This window comes from Triturus cristatus, chromosome 2_1 (assembly GCF_964204655.1).
Source record: "Triturus cristatus chromosome 2_1, aTriCri1.1, whole genome shotgun sequence".
NCBI classification, from domain to species: domain Eukaryota; kingdom Metazoa; phylum Chordata; class Amphibia; order Caudata; family Salamandridae; genus Triturus; species Triturus cristatus.
The window spans coordinates 951,205,980-951,220,589 of NC_140581.1; the positions used below are offsets into that span (position 1 = coordinate 951,205,980).

Genomic DNA, 14,610 nt, shown 5'->3' on the forward strand with positions numbered 1-14,610 from the left:
CAGCTGGCTCTTTTGCTGGTGTCTCTGTTGGTGGGCTTTTTCAGTGGGGCTAGGGTGTTGGCGCAGTCGTTCATCCAGCGTCCGAGGTTGAGTGCACCATCGTCGGGGTTGGTGGGGGTGGTCGGTGGGTTGAGTGCAAGGCTTGTCTGTAGTTGTTCTTCAGTGACTTTGCCCCTACAGCGGCGGGGGATCTGTAGGGTGCGGTGGTGTGTGAGGGGTTTTCAGAAGGAGAAGTGGATGCAGTGGTGGTCTGTCCAGGTGAGTATCGGAGGCGTGGCTGAAGGCGACATGGGGGCTTGATGATAAGATGGCATCAAGCGTGTGACCGGCGATGTGAGTCGGTGTTGTGACGAGCTGTTTTAGTTCGAGGTTGGCGAGGTTGTCGATCAGGGTGGAGGAGGTGTTGTCGTGGTTGTTCTCCAGGTCTCCGAAGAGGATGTAGTCGGTGGAGGTCAGCGCGTGCGTGCTGATGAGGTCGGCGATTGAGACGCAGAATTGTGGCCGGGGTCCTGGCGGTCTGTAGACGAGGATGCCTCTTAGGGTGGTCTTGGGGTCCGTGTGGATCTGGAAGTGCATGTGTTCGGCGGTGCTGAGAGTGTCGCTGGTGTTTGTTTAGATCCTGATGGTGTTTTTGTGGACAATGGCGATTCCTCCTCCGGCTCCGTTGGTGCGGTCTCTGCGGGTGATCTTGTACCCGTCGGGGATGGCTATGGCGATGTCTGGAGAGGAGGCTTCGTTCATCCACGTCTCGGTCAGGAAGGCGATGTCCGGGGATGCGGTGTCGAGTAGGTCCCAGAGCTCGACGGCGTGTTTGTGTGCGGAGCGGGTGTTGATCAGGATGCATCTGAGCTGGTTGGGATCCGTCGTAGCGGGTTTCTCGGCTCCTTCGAGGCAGGAGAAGCTGCAGTTCCGACAGGCGAAGGGACAGTGGGTGTGCTTAGGGGCGGCCTTGCAGCAGGTGTGGGTTCTTCCTGGGTTGAGAGTGACGAGGGTGTTGGCGTCGTAGTGGAGGTGGTCTTCCTGGCTGGTGCAGGGGGAAGGGGCTCTGGTGCTGAGTGAGGTCCAGGCGCGGACGGGCGCAGACGGGCTTGCCTTAGGCGCGCCTTATGGGGAGGTGGGGAGAGAGGAGCAGCTGGGAGGCGTGTGCCAGGTGCAGCGAATGGGCGCGGAGCCGGAGGGGAAGCAGCGGCGGGGACGGGGGAAGGAGACAGGCAAGGGGCGCGGAATCAAGAAAAGGGGGCACAGAAGTCAGCAAAATTATTTATTTTTCTAAACTGGTGTGGTGTCCATTTTTTTGTGTTCTCACTGTATTACTGTATGTGTTCACAAATGCATTACACACTGCTTCTGAGATAAGCCTGTCTGCTCATGCCAAGCTGCCAAGGGGGTGAGCAGGGGTTATTTTAGAAGTGTACCCCCTTACCCTGACTAGAAGCAAGGGTCCCTATTTGGTCAAAGGTACCTACCTCTGCCAACTAGAGACCCCCAGTTCTAACAATTACGGTCACACATTTCTGGGGCAGAGCTTTATGTTGTGAGGATCTGAAGTGTATGGGCATTTATTTCATGTTTTTTTGTGTCTTCTTAGTAACATTGTTAATAGTAAAAATAAAATTGAAATGAAATATTTACTTCTTTGTACTCTTTACAGTCATGTGTTTTATTATCAATTAAAGGGTTGTAATCTGCTGTTGGTTATTTGGTGACACCCTTTGACACAGCTATTAAACCTTACTTTTTATAAATGCCTATGATACATTTTCTTAGGCATATTTGCGGGTATTTTGTACTTATGCTTAGGATCTATTTACAAAATTATTTATTTCAGAAGCCAGATTCTCCAGCACCCACAACTATTAAAGCCCTCATTATGGTGAGGCTTGGAAAGTCAGACATTCCAGCTGGTTTCAGATGGGCTCAAGGAGCCCGTCTGCCAGTCGTAACTGACACATAATCCCTATGGACGCCGTTTTATGCCATCCGGATTACGATGTCGGTTTCCAGCAGGGTTTCCATGCCTGGCTTTCTGACATGGAAACCCTGTCGGAAAGTGACTTTGGGTGCCCCTAGCAGGGCTCCATTCAGCCAGCAGCCTGTGGTTGGGGGCAGAGGGGACACCTATGGTACCCCCTGTTCATCCCTGCACAGTGTGGCAGGCACGTGAGGTGTTTGCCATGCGGTGCAGGGATGAACACAAACTCCCTTTTCTGTATGGGAGCTTGCGCTGCGGCCGGTCTCTGACAGCAGCACAATCTCCCACATAGAAAATGGAGCTTGCGACCGCACCATGTGGGGTTACATCAAAATTCAGAGGTCAGGACCGCAGACTGGAGGTCGGTCAGACCCGTATCCGCAATAGCGTCACCATCGAAATAAGGCCCTAAGGGGCATATTTGCTAGGAAGTGGTGGAACACGGAGTTAGCCACCCTGGCTTAACGCCGGGCTTCGCCACTTCCAAAATGCAGGGCAGCACCATATTTACAAGGATAAGGTGCATCCCTGTGTTTCCCCCTGCGCTGGTGCTAATTTTAGCTGCTTAGCATCAACGCAGACACCCTTGCACCATAGTTGCACCATAATGCAGTACACATAGAAGTTGCAAAATGTCATTTTTTTAAAATGATTGTTTATGTGCAGGATGGGTCACCTTCCTGCACATAAACAATGAATGGACTTTTGTTGTTTCTATGTGTGCTGCACAACGCATCACACATTGAAACAGCAAAGCCGAGGAGAAATTAAACATTTCTCCTCGTTGTGCCTGTTTAAGACCAAGATTGCCCTGGTCTTAATTTTGGCGCTGCCCCATATTGACGCTGCCCTTGTAAATATGGGGCAGCATAAAAATCACCCATTGCCCTCCCCTTTCATGCTAAGCATAGCGTTAAAGGGGGGCCTTATTTACAAGGCAGCGTTGAGCCACGTTACATGGCTTAACACTACCTTGTAAATAAGGCGAAGCCCATATCGCCACAGGAGCTTCACTTAAAGTGACGCTCCTGTGGCGATAAGGGCTTGTAAATATGCCCCTAAGTGTTTTATCATTCAAGGTTAAACAGTAAAGCCCTCATTATGACTGATCTGCAGTTTCCTGACCCAACCAAAGATCCCTATTTACACCCAGATATCGGAATTACATGTAATGCAAATGTTTTTGAGCCGAGTAAGTCAGGGGTGGAATACAGTTTCCATTCCTTATTTAATTTCGACTTCCTTGGCTATTATCTATGAGGAGCCTCTACACCACCCAGAAGGCATGGTGAAGTTCTAAATATTACCTTAGGCATAATGCATAAATATGGATCACATTATAGTAAATATCGAGGAATGTTGAGTGCAATTCCATATGTCAGAAGAGACTCCTTCAAAAATATCGAATACACGAGCAAAGCAGGTTCCAGTACACTGATGAGGAGCATTTTTGTGAGTCTTTGGGAAACACACACAAGGCCAACCATCAGTGTGGGAGAGCTTAATTTTTGATGTATATTTATCACAATTTGTACATGTATTTTAGCAGCTATTGCTAAAATGAACTGTCTTTCCTGTTGTGTATTCCTACATCAAGGTAATCTTTGATATGGGAAGCAGGCACTGCTTTGCTTTTGAGCAGCAGTAATAATCCAAGGAACATGTGTAATCCCTATTAACACATCCACAAAAATAATGATGACAGCCTCTCTCAAATTCAAAACACCTTTGAGGACTGGTGTCATTTTAGAAGATGAAAAACTGAGAAGCAGGGGAGAGAGGTGGCAAAGAAAACATTTAATTTATAATGATACGTGACTGCTGGATATACACGATCGATTAAAATGCATCTTTCTTTAAGTCATGTTATAGAAATAGAACAAAAAGAGTATTATAACATAAGCTGCATGTTTTTCCAGAAGGGAGGATATTTTCAGACTTCGTGGTGCTGCTAATAAATTATTATACCTAGAATTTAGTGTAATTAGCAGCGTTTAAACTTGAACAGTTCCCAAGAAAATAAAAAAACAGATGGCACTACTGATAACAGAAAGCTTTTTTTCATCTTAGTGGTATAGAAATTTCAGCTTTGATCCATCCTGACTTCAAATGGAAATAGAAAGCACGTTAAAAAAAACACAGCAAATACCACTTTAAGACTGATGTCACCGGAGTAGGCAGTTACTTCTTGTTCCAAAGTTTTTGAAACATTACTGGTGTTTAGACAATTTAAAGAAAAGAAACTAAAGTGATGTAAAAGTCAAAAGAAAGGAATTTGGAAAAAAATCTAAATCTTCTCTCTAATGCGAGCCTACAGATCTCAGACACACTGCCATGAACCTTGTTAATAAGAAGCTGAATCTCTAATAAAAGCATAATCCTTTAAAAGTAAAGAAACTTGATTTAACAAAGGAGCTGATTTCGACTTTGGCGGATGGATTGTACTCAGTTGCCTTGGCGGAGTTGCTGCATGCCAAATTTTAAAATGGCTGCCAGCCTGAAGGGCATTTGTACCAATTGACAGGAACAGCTATCACGGCTGTTCCTGCTGTTTCAAAAAGAGAAAGTAAAACCATTCTACAGACAAACACAATAAAAATGTCAAATGAAATGGATAAAAGAACTTCACTTAGACACACCTGATATCACTGTCAATGCAACACAGATGATATATTAACCTACATTTGTGACATTCCCCCCCACAACAACCAAATCACAGCCAATGCATTCAAACATGGTCCTCAGTGCATGGATGAAGCTACTTTCATGGCAAGTACCAGAAAAGGGCATGTCACTACGTGTATGTGTCGCATTCGTATGATTGCAAAACCTTAGTCAGCGGAATGCCCCATCAACATGCATTCTGTCAAATTACAACATTTTGGACTAGAGGACTACTAGTTCCTTCCAGGATTCAGGGTCAAGAAGAGAACCAACACAACTTTCAACCCTGGGGCATGCCCTCCTTTACATAGAACAAAATATCTCACTGTGTGATCTACCAGACCATACTGCTATGCACACTATACAGTCCAGTTGTGTCCTACAGACATCCTTTGGAAAGATGCTGGCATGGGAATGTCTTGTGGAAGAGATACAGTCATGTTCTCTACCTTGAGTGCCAGAGCTGCATACTGCGTCGTCACACTTTCTTTTTTATTTTTGGTCATGCCACACACAAATCTGTGTACCCCGTGACCGAGTCCTAAACTTTACACAATGATGGGTTCTGGACCTAGTTCTGAACCAAGCGTGCCCTCAAAGTGACAGTGGTGTACTCTAATTGAGGGTGAAAACCGTCCCCATGCCCATGCTATGAGCCTACTAATGGTTGATGGTAGCTGTTCTTATTAGTGAAGTGCAGACTTTTTTACCCACCTGACAGTGGAGATTGCCAACTAACTCATTTGTTAAATCCAAATAGTGGGTCACACCATGAAACCCTGCATCCCCTTGAGCATATTTTTGATGTATCTGTGAGTGTGTGGGTACATTCGAGGTGGGATATTCATATTAGGATACTCCGAGAATGTATAAAGCCATAGATTTATAGAATTCTATCAAGATTTGTGGTATGCAAAAGTGTCTGTCTCCCATTCCCAGCTACTGCAAAGCCATGTGCGCTCTCTTGTCCACTATGCATTACAAGGAAGAAATCTTTGCACTCTAGTTGACACTTTGAAACAGTTCCAGCAGGTCAAGCTGTGATATGAGAGAGCAAAATTAAGGGAAACATTTTTTCTGGGTGGCTCGACCAAATAACACACCTCATAGAAAAGACTAGGCTGATGACACATTCAACTAGGCCTGGGTGAGATGTCAATTACCATGGCATAATTGCGTGTAATTTACACAGTTTCATATAAAGCATAATGTCCAAGATTACAGCATCGTACCACATCACATAACATGTTGTTTGGGTAAAAACCCAGTATAGAGGCATTGGAACCATGCCAACAAATAGAACACAAAAGCCTTTTGTTCATGCCACATACAACAATGTGCTATTTGTTTTAGTTCACAATACGCCATTGCGTCCAAATTGGATGCATGGGCACAGCTAATACAAGAAAATATACAAACTAAAGGACCGGTATTTTGTGTAATATTGTCTGCATTTCACATAATAAATTACGCAAACTTCATCCATGCATTACTCCCTCAACTTTTTCCTTGTTCTAAGCAGAGAATGAAACTTCATGTACACATCTGGTAAGGAAGACGTTTCATCCCCAAATTATTAGGGATATGGCTACCTTAAAGAGAAATGCATTCTGCAGGGAATGACTTCCTTCAAATGTTTTGGACAATCTTTGAATATGATTGGACATATGGAGGTGTCAATTGTCCCCAAGAATGTATAAAAGCATTTTCCTCTCACTTACCCAGGGTTCTCTTTTTGACTTTTTGAAGCTCTGCGTGCCTGTGGAGAAAAAGAACTGGATTAGAGACAGCCTTTTTGACTTTATTCTATTAAGCAATTCTGACCAAATCCTCAGAACTGTGATGAAGATCTATGCTACATAGCTTTGCTGAATGAGAGGTAGAGTGCCCAAGCCTTTAGAACCTGTACCTTGTCGGGTTCCAGTGTGTCTGTGCTAAGCCTGGAGCCGATGGCGAACAGAGGTGATGCTTGATGGCCCACCCCGACCAGAAGGAAACAACTGAGCAGCCAACTAATTGAAGCACTATAGGCTGGAGTGTGATCTGCAAGAGGCACCCCAAGATGCCTCCGTAGTAACATTAGAAGAAGGATTGTGCAAAATTAGCGTCATTTGCTTTGCATAATTGCGCAAAATTACATGAAACTGCATGTTAATACACAGAAACACGAATCTGTAATTTTACGCTATTTTTTTGTGAAAAATGCATTCTTGCATTCATTTTTGATGTGACGATGCATTCAAATAAGAGCACTGTGAACAACAGCTGTAGTTCGCAGCAATATTTTTACTGAAAATTACTGCAAATTTCTCCATTTGCAGTAAGTTTTGATAGGGAATGACTCATAGGTATGTGAAATGGTGTGAATTCGGGAATTCCACATAACAAGCTTAATTTAAAGTTTGTAAAATGATGTGAATTACACCAACGTAATTTAAATTTCCTCCAGACCTAATTAAAAAGAAGTGCTAACGGAGATGATTGATGATTATCCTACTAGCAGCCACTTCCCATAAAAAGAGTGGAGCTGACCAAATATGAGCTAAGCAACAAAATAAGGGAAGGTATCAGTGGCACATGACAGTATGTATGTATGATGTATATGATGGTACTTGTATAGTGCAAGCAATGCTGGTGAACAACAGAGAGCTAAACAATAGCCATAAACCCTATTAGATAGTTCTTGATCATTGAAAGGGGTATGATTTCATATGGGTTCCAATTGTGAGTGGAGGTAATGCTTCTTGAAGAGAAGGGTTTTAAATTATTTTTGGATTGTAAGCAAGTGGGAGCTTTTTGATGCTGATAGGGATGTTGTTTTAGATCTAGCTGCACACATAGAGAAGGCTTGTTTTATTTTTCTTCCTCCTGCCTACACTTCTTCATACTTTTTAATCTCCAGTCTGCTAATATTGCAGTGTATAGAACAAGTAAGACAAAGGTTTCTTGGATAAGATGAGCATAGCGCATCTGGCCAAATCCCATTTTGTTAGATGGTGAAAGGTAAATGGGGAGGGATTCCACGTAGGTTTGGAGTCACAAGAAAACTTACAGCTGAGTTCCATGTCATCAATAAACAGGAAGCAACATTGTTTCACCGCCTTGTCACAGTTGCTGTACTCATTAACGGTTTGCAAGTCAGAATCAATGATTCTTGATGAGGGGCATCATTTGGTCCAATTAGATACATAAACTGATTCCCGTGGCAGAAATGAGTGAGAGCAGAGAAACTAATATTGATGCCACATGAGGGACATTTGGCCTCACTGGTTGTCTGACTGGCTAGGTTAGCGGGGGCTATGGTCTCACCGTTTCTGACAGATTAGTGATTATTAGATATAAAGAACAGCTGGGAGGGCAGCTGTGCCCCCCAGCGCCTTGAGACCCTTACGGGTGAGTAGTCATGCTCTACAAACCACCTGATTGATTAATTGCCTTCAATTGAGTCATCATTGTGGCAACTCCATAAAAGGAACTGTTCCTTTGCCTGCAGGTGCCAAGCTTGATGCATAAGCTGGGCAACACATTATGTTTTGAAAGAAAACATTTCCAAAGTAGGAGTTTGTTTTGCAGAACAAAATAACAAGGGGCCTGATGTACAGGATGGTTTCTCCCTGTAAATAGGAGCAAACCAATCCCTGGTAAGGAAAAAGACTGATGGATGTCCACCTTGCATAAGGGCAATGCAGTCACCATTAAGTCCTGGTAGTCTTGAGGTCGAAGGAGCAGGTCAAAGATTTCTGCTGGCAAATGAATGATTTTGTGACACTTGTAACTTAGGGGCTCATTATGATGGCGGGCGGACATCAGTCCGCCCTCCATCATAACGGTGAAGGGACCGCTCGTCAGACGTGCGGCAGTCCCACCAGTGCAATTAGGATGCACACACCATACTGGCGGGCGCATCCTGGCCTTTTAACATTGCGGACAGTGCTGCTAGCTGCAGCACCATCTGCAACGTAAAAGAGCATGCACCGCATTTCCCTGCACCACGTGGCTGGCACCACGCGGTGCCTAACACTTGGTGCATGGAACTGCAGGGGGGTACCATGGGTACCCACCAGTGCACCACCCCACAGAGGGGGGCCTGCAACAGGCCCCCAAAGCCATTTACTCTGCCTGTCTTTTTGCGGCGGGATATCCACCTCAAAAAGACAGGCAGAAGGGCATATCATAATCACTACGGCGGTTCCGGGTTTCGCAAGGTGGGTGGAAAAGGACCGCCTTGCGGAACCATAGCGGACCGACCTTCCGACCACCACACAGCTATTGTAATTCCCACCGCCACCCTAATTTGGTGGTGGAAATTTTCAGTATGATGGCGGAAGGACCACCACCACCGGCCCGGCAGTGGCGGTCCTTCCACCATCAAAATGAGTTAATTTATCGTCAAAGTGGAAATGTTTGCCTTCATATTTGCTCTGCCAACATTTGCAGCTATGTCATCCATGCGTTATAATGAAAATGTGCATTGAGATCAGCAGAATAATCCCTTTGAACAATAATATATATTTATTGGTATACTTCCAGAATCAGAATAATCCAATATTAGAGACAATCCAGAACAAACTTAGAAATCAGATGTTTTGTTACTTTCCAATACTGACCCCAAAAAATGTACTTGCATGGGATCTTCGCAGATCCTATTTTATGGAGGTGGCTGTGAGTACATTTAGTCACCCACACACAGTGTGCACAAGCTTGCGATACCTTAGGGTTTTTTTTTTTACCTCCAGCAGCTGAACCACAGAAGCTATGCACAAGGTCGAAGAAAGTATGGAAAACAATTCATCATTTTTGTTGCTTTTTTACGGAATGGAGGAAATTGCATTTGCACCAGCACATAAATGGAGTTACATAAACACACACTACTATTGCTGCACATGCAGTAAAAAGTCCATTTCCCCATCACTTCAAACATGAAATATGAGTTCATGTTTGAGGAACTATCAGTTTTATCCATATTTTAGCACTTAGATAGCAAAAGTAGTAAATTATTTTTCTTAAATTTTTTATTCCAGGACCAATAATTATTTGCTAACCTTATTGTCTCTCAGGTAAAAGGACTTATGACAAATATATATATTGTATAAGGGTTCATAGTCATTTTTTTCCATTTTGCCCTAATGGAGACTGGAGCCAAATCTGTTCACTTAATTCTGTATTGCAAAATGAAAAAAATACGAACATGTACTTGCCCTGTTTTAACACTAGGGAAACAATTTTGTTACGTCCTCAGGTGGATAAGACAATGGGAGCCATATCATCACTTTCTGTTAATACACTGTGGGGCTTATTTATGAGAGGAGAGCCCTGCATCCCTTTTGCACCACGTAAAGTGGCACATGTGTGACGCAGGGCTCTAATAAAGATTTATGAAGCCACACAAAGCCACCCTGCATTGCGCTGAGTAGCCTAATAAGTCATGAGAAAGGCAGCGCAGCACAAATCGCTGCATCGCCTTACTCTGCACTGCACCCGGGAGGCATTTCATGGGCATTGGAGTGAGTTCTCCCACGCAATACCCATGGAATTTGACACTGCCCCAGATTTACAAAGTGATGTAAACCTGGAGATGTGCCAAATCTGTACACATCCAAAGGTGAGGTGTAACAAGGAGAAACATGTTTATTTCTCCTTGATTTTTCCTCTTTCCATGTGTGCTCATTCTACAGCACACATGGAGAGAGGAAAACACCTTTTAGGATTGTTTTTGCATTGGTAGATGCCCCTTACTGCAAAAAAACAGTCCTGCATGAAACAGAGGCACCATGGTGCAAGGGTGCCTATGTTGGAATGGGTAAATACGATGCCAATGAATACCATATGTGCAGGCTCAACAATGGCAATACCAATAAATATGATGTGAATGTATGCCATAATCTATGCCTGTACAACATCGACAATACCGGCAGTAGCAATGTCAATATAAACCTCAATCTATGCACAATCTATGCACACATGACAATGTTGTTACTAATAAAAGCAATGTCAATGTACGCCATGATTTAGGAAAGCATAACTATGTCAATATAAGTAATGACAACATCTATGGCGCTATGACAACTGTACACATAATGTTGAGAATGTCAACAAAATTGATACTAGCAACTGCCATATTATTTTCAGGTGTTCCAGAGAACTTGGCTACTTGCTCTCAGATTTACCCAAGGTGACCTCCCCATCAACCCCGAGTCAGAGATACGTGGTCAGGTAGGTCCTATGACCCACACCCATGCCTATCGCATACCAAGTCAAAGGTGGGGTTTCCCTTAGCCCAAAGATAAACGTGCGTCCAGGGAAAACCCTAATCGGTCCCACAGATAGATAGTTGCACCACAAACAGGTCTGACACAAATGGCCTCAATAAAACATGATTGACCAAAGGCTTGTGTTCCCCCCAAAAAACCACAATATTAGATACCACATGTAGATAGGAACACTTAGCCAATCAGAGCACGACATGCATTCCACTCGTAGTGATCAAGCGCTCCACATACCGGACATCGGGGCACATACACACCGGCCCACACTAGCTCTCATTGAGGTCGAGAGCCATCTGTGTCTTTATCAGATGCCCGCACCTGTTAATTTATACTGAGATGCCTTGTGAAATGTAGAAATTGTTACATTCTACCTCATAAACTGTATATAATAACGCGCGTCGAGGCTTTCCCGGCCGCAGTGTTTATTTACACCAACATGTTCCTGTTTTGCCAAACACTTCTTGTATTTTCATTTATTTAGGGTAAATTCATATGCGAGCAACACCTACATTGGCGCTAGGCTGCCAAAACGGCACCAGTGCAGGCTGAAAGGACAGGAATGCACCCAGTTGCCAAAATAGGGTGCATTCCTGCCCTTTCACTTTGGCGTCAGGCAGCACAGCAAGGTGCCTTTTGCGCTGCCCTATGGCAAAATGCCATAAATGAGGCCCTAAGACTGCACATGTTCAACAGACAGCACGGCATTTCAGAAACACTGTCACCTCGAATGCAAGATGCACAATTCTTGAGGGGTAGACATTTTACATCAGTTAACAGCAGTATTATGTGGCAGCACCCTGCCAATACCTTGCAATTACAGGTTGTCTCCCACAAAATGGGAAATGACAGTGCAAACCCGCTAATTCAGGTTAGAATTCCTCACAGAATTTCCAGTCTGTGCTTTGAGAGAGACTTGCAAGCTGCCATCGACATTTGTTAGCAGATGGGAGGGTTATGCTGCTTCTTTTTACATATATAATTGTATTTTATGAGTTTTTATTCTGTGCTCCCATGGTTCACTGATGAATTGTATTAATGTACTTTCCTTCCTCCACTTAAACTGCTTTGTCTGTGATAGCAATAAGTAGCATAATATTATGTTTTCTATGTGCATAAACCCCACCTCTGAAATGGCGTACCATTTTAGCTTTTGGTGTACGGTTTGTGTTTATGTTCTCTTTTCCTGTGTGCTAGATTATTGGGGAAGTACTTTATGTAACATCTATGTGTGGTACACCTCCAAGATTCTTGTATTGTGAATTCATGAGGCCATTTTATTATGGTTTATTCTTTTTTATTGCTCAACTTTTATGACCTATGGCCTAAAAAAACTATTTTCATGCTCTTCCCAGAATTCCCAGTTCTCTGGGGATTAATGATTCCATTTACCACATGCTCTGAGGTGGTAAATAAGAGCAAGAAGGCTGGGGCTGGAGGGTAGACGTGGGGCAATTGTACAGTAAAGGGACAAAGTGGGCTGATGGAAGGGGAAAATGAAATGCTCATCCACTTGCCTTAGGGGAGGCATGGGGGCTAGGAGCAGATGGACTACTCCTTTGGCACAAGCTTTATAGGAATTCCTCAGATTTTCTGGAAGCGTAAAATAGTGTCCAGTGTATCCAGGACTAGCTTTAGCGTTGGCGGTGCGTGGTGCAACAATGGTTGTCGGCACCCCCAATGACCTCCTTCTCCATGGTTTCCCTCACTACCACTCTATAATAGTGCCCCTGAAGTCTCCATTACCACTGTCTCTCACATGCATTTCTTTTCATTGATAGTGTGTCAGAGCACTTTACATCACACACATTACACAAACAATGAATCATATTTGTGTAAAGCAGTCTATGGGAAATGTTACATAAGACAGAGAACTAGAAGTTGTAGGAGTCAAATGCCATCCATATTGGTAGGCAGCATAGTTTAAGAGTGCTTGGCCCGAAGAAGAGCAAACTCAGAACTAAATTGTGCCACAGTGGTTGGGGGTTGTCTTTACTAATACGAATTGATTTCTACCCAAATTAACCCATTTTGAGACATTAGGATAATGCAAGACTGGGGAGGGGGGAGGTTATCATAGCGCTCTAACCAATACCTTGCAGTTTGCATGCAGCTCTTTGGTGACAGTTCATCACTCACTGTGCTATACTAGGATCCTAACCTATAAACTGCAAGTAGCAAAAATATCTCTGTGGCAAAAGTGGTAACCCACTGAACTATTGAAATTAAGCGCATTTCTGTAATCTGCATGTTACAGGTGCTTTCAGCAGGGGTATTAACACTCTGTGCTACTTTGAGTCAAAAGTTCAACTAGACAAAACTCTCATCTCTCCAGCAGCTCCATTCATCACCAGAGTTATCTTGACATTTTTATTGTTGCCTGAAAATTGATGGAGGTGAGAAACTCTGCAGCAGGTGCTTTTAAATCATTTATATATATATGAAAACACACCACTTCCCGAAGTCAGTGCCCGGTGCGATGGCACTGGTCCCAGCATCCTTTGGCCGGCCCTGAGTGTACCCCAAACAGTAAGTGTCGATGCGAGAAACCGCGGGCCACTTATAATTGAGCAGAGCGATATCTCGCTCAAGGACTCTGCTCCGCTCCACTCGTTGTAAGAGCCTGAAAGGGAACCACAGTAACGGCCCTTTACTACTCTACTGTGACAGTGTGCACAAGATGATGACATGACCCTGGATTGTCTTGGACTTTCTGTTCGGTGGGTTCTGTATTTCATGTATAAGGTCGGGCTGGTGGGGTAGGATGTTACTGTTCAACCAGGGACGGTTGAGTTTACCCTTGTGCTGAATGAGATGTTGGCAGCTTCCTGCGTGTAATATTCAGTAAAGAAGATGAAGTCCCACTGGTGTGTCGCCATTTGCTCTGTGCAGTGACTTGGGGAACAGCACTGACCCACCAGTTTGCTGCTAAAATATTTTACATTTTAAGTACGCAATATTAAAAAGTTAACACCTTTAGTCGTTCTTTACCAGCACCCTCCTTTCCCTTCCACCATTTAACAGACATATTTACCGAACCAGTACACTGATTTTTTTGTCTTTACATGTTCTGCAAGGTCTCCTCACTTTACTTGACAGCCAAGCTAACCGAAAGCAGTCTTCTGAAGGGGCACCCCATACACTGTATGTAGCTCTTGAGAACTAAGGGGCAGATTTACAAGCCCCTTGCGCCAGTTTTGAGTCACTTTTCCCATGTTAAAAATGACGCAATGGGCTTGTAAATCTGCCCCTAAAAGTCCTCCATTCACAGAAAGAACCGAACCAATGCGTGCTCGTTAGCGATAGTTCCCAGCATGCACTGCGTTACTTAACAGCATAAATCACAGGCCAGACAGTGCATTGGATTTGTAACCCAGTAACCCACCCTCCGCTACACCTCACCCTATTAACGACGAGCACACTCCCATTAGCAAAGGTTTAGTGCCGAAATGAAAACCCAGTTTTACCACAGAAAACGGGATTACTTTCAAGTGCGCAACCTGATAGAGATATATTAATTCATTTTCTTTGGCTGTTTTTTTTTTTACAAAAACACGAGGCGGAGCAGATCTATAGTGGTATCGTATACACTAATGATTTCATTAATTCAGCGAGTCAGCCAGCGCAATTCATCAACCGCGCTTACCTTCGCTCTCCGTTTTTCTTTTTTTTTTTTTTGGTTTGCATTTTCTCTGGAATTTAAATTATGAT

General features: G+C 43.8%; 1 protein-coding gene across 1 annotated transcript in view; it reads right to left on the minus strand.

The window, feature by feature from the left end:
• Positions 1-14,610, minus strand: part of PTPRD (protein tyrosine phosphatase receptor type D) — a 3,784,543-nt gene that overhangs the window by 2,897,157 nt on the left and 872,776 nt on the right. Inside the window, exon 3 of the mRNA XM_085633482.1 lies at positions 6,358-6,395. The gene's annotated coding sequence lies outside the window, so the exon portion shown is untranslated. The remainder of the gene's footprint in view (positions 1-6,357; positions 6,396-14,610) is intronic.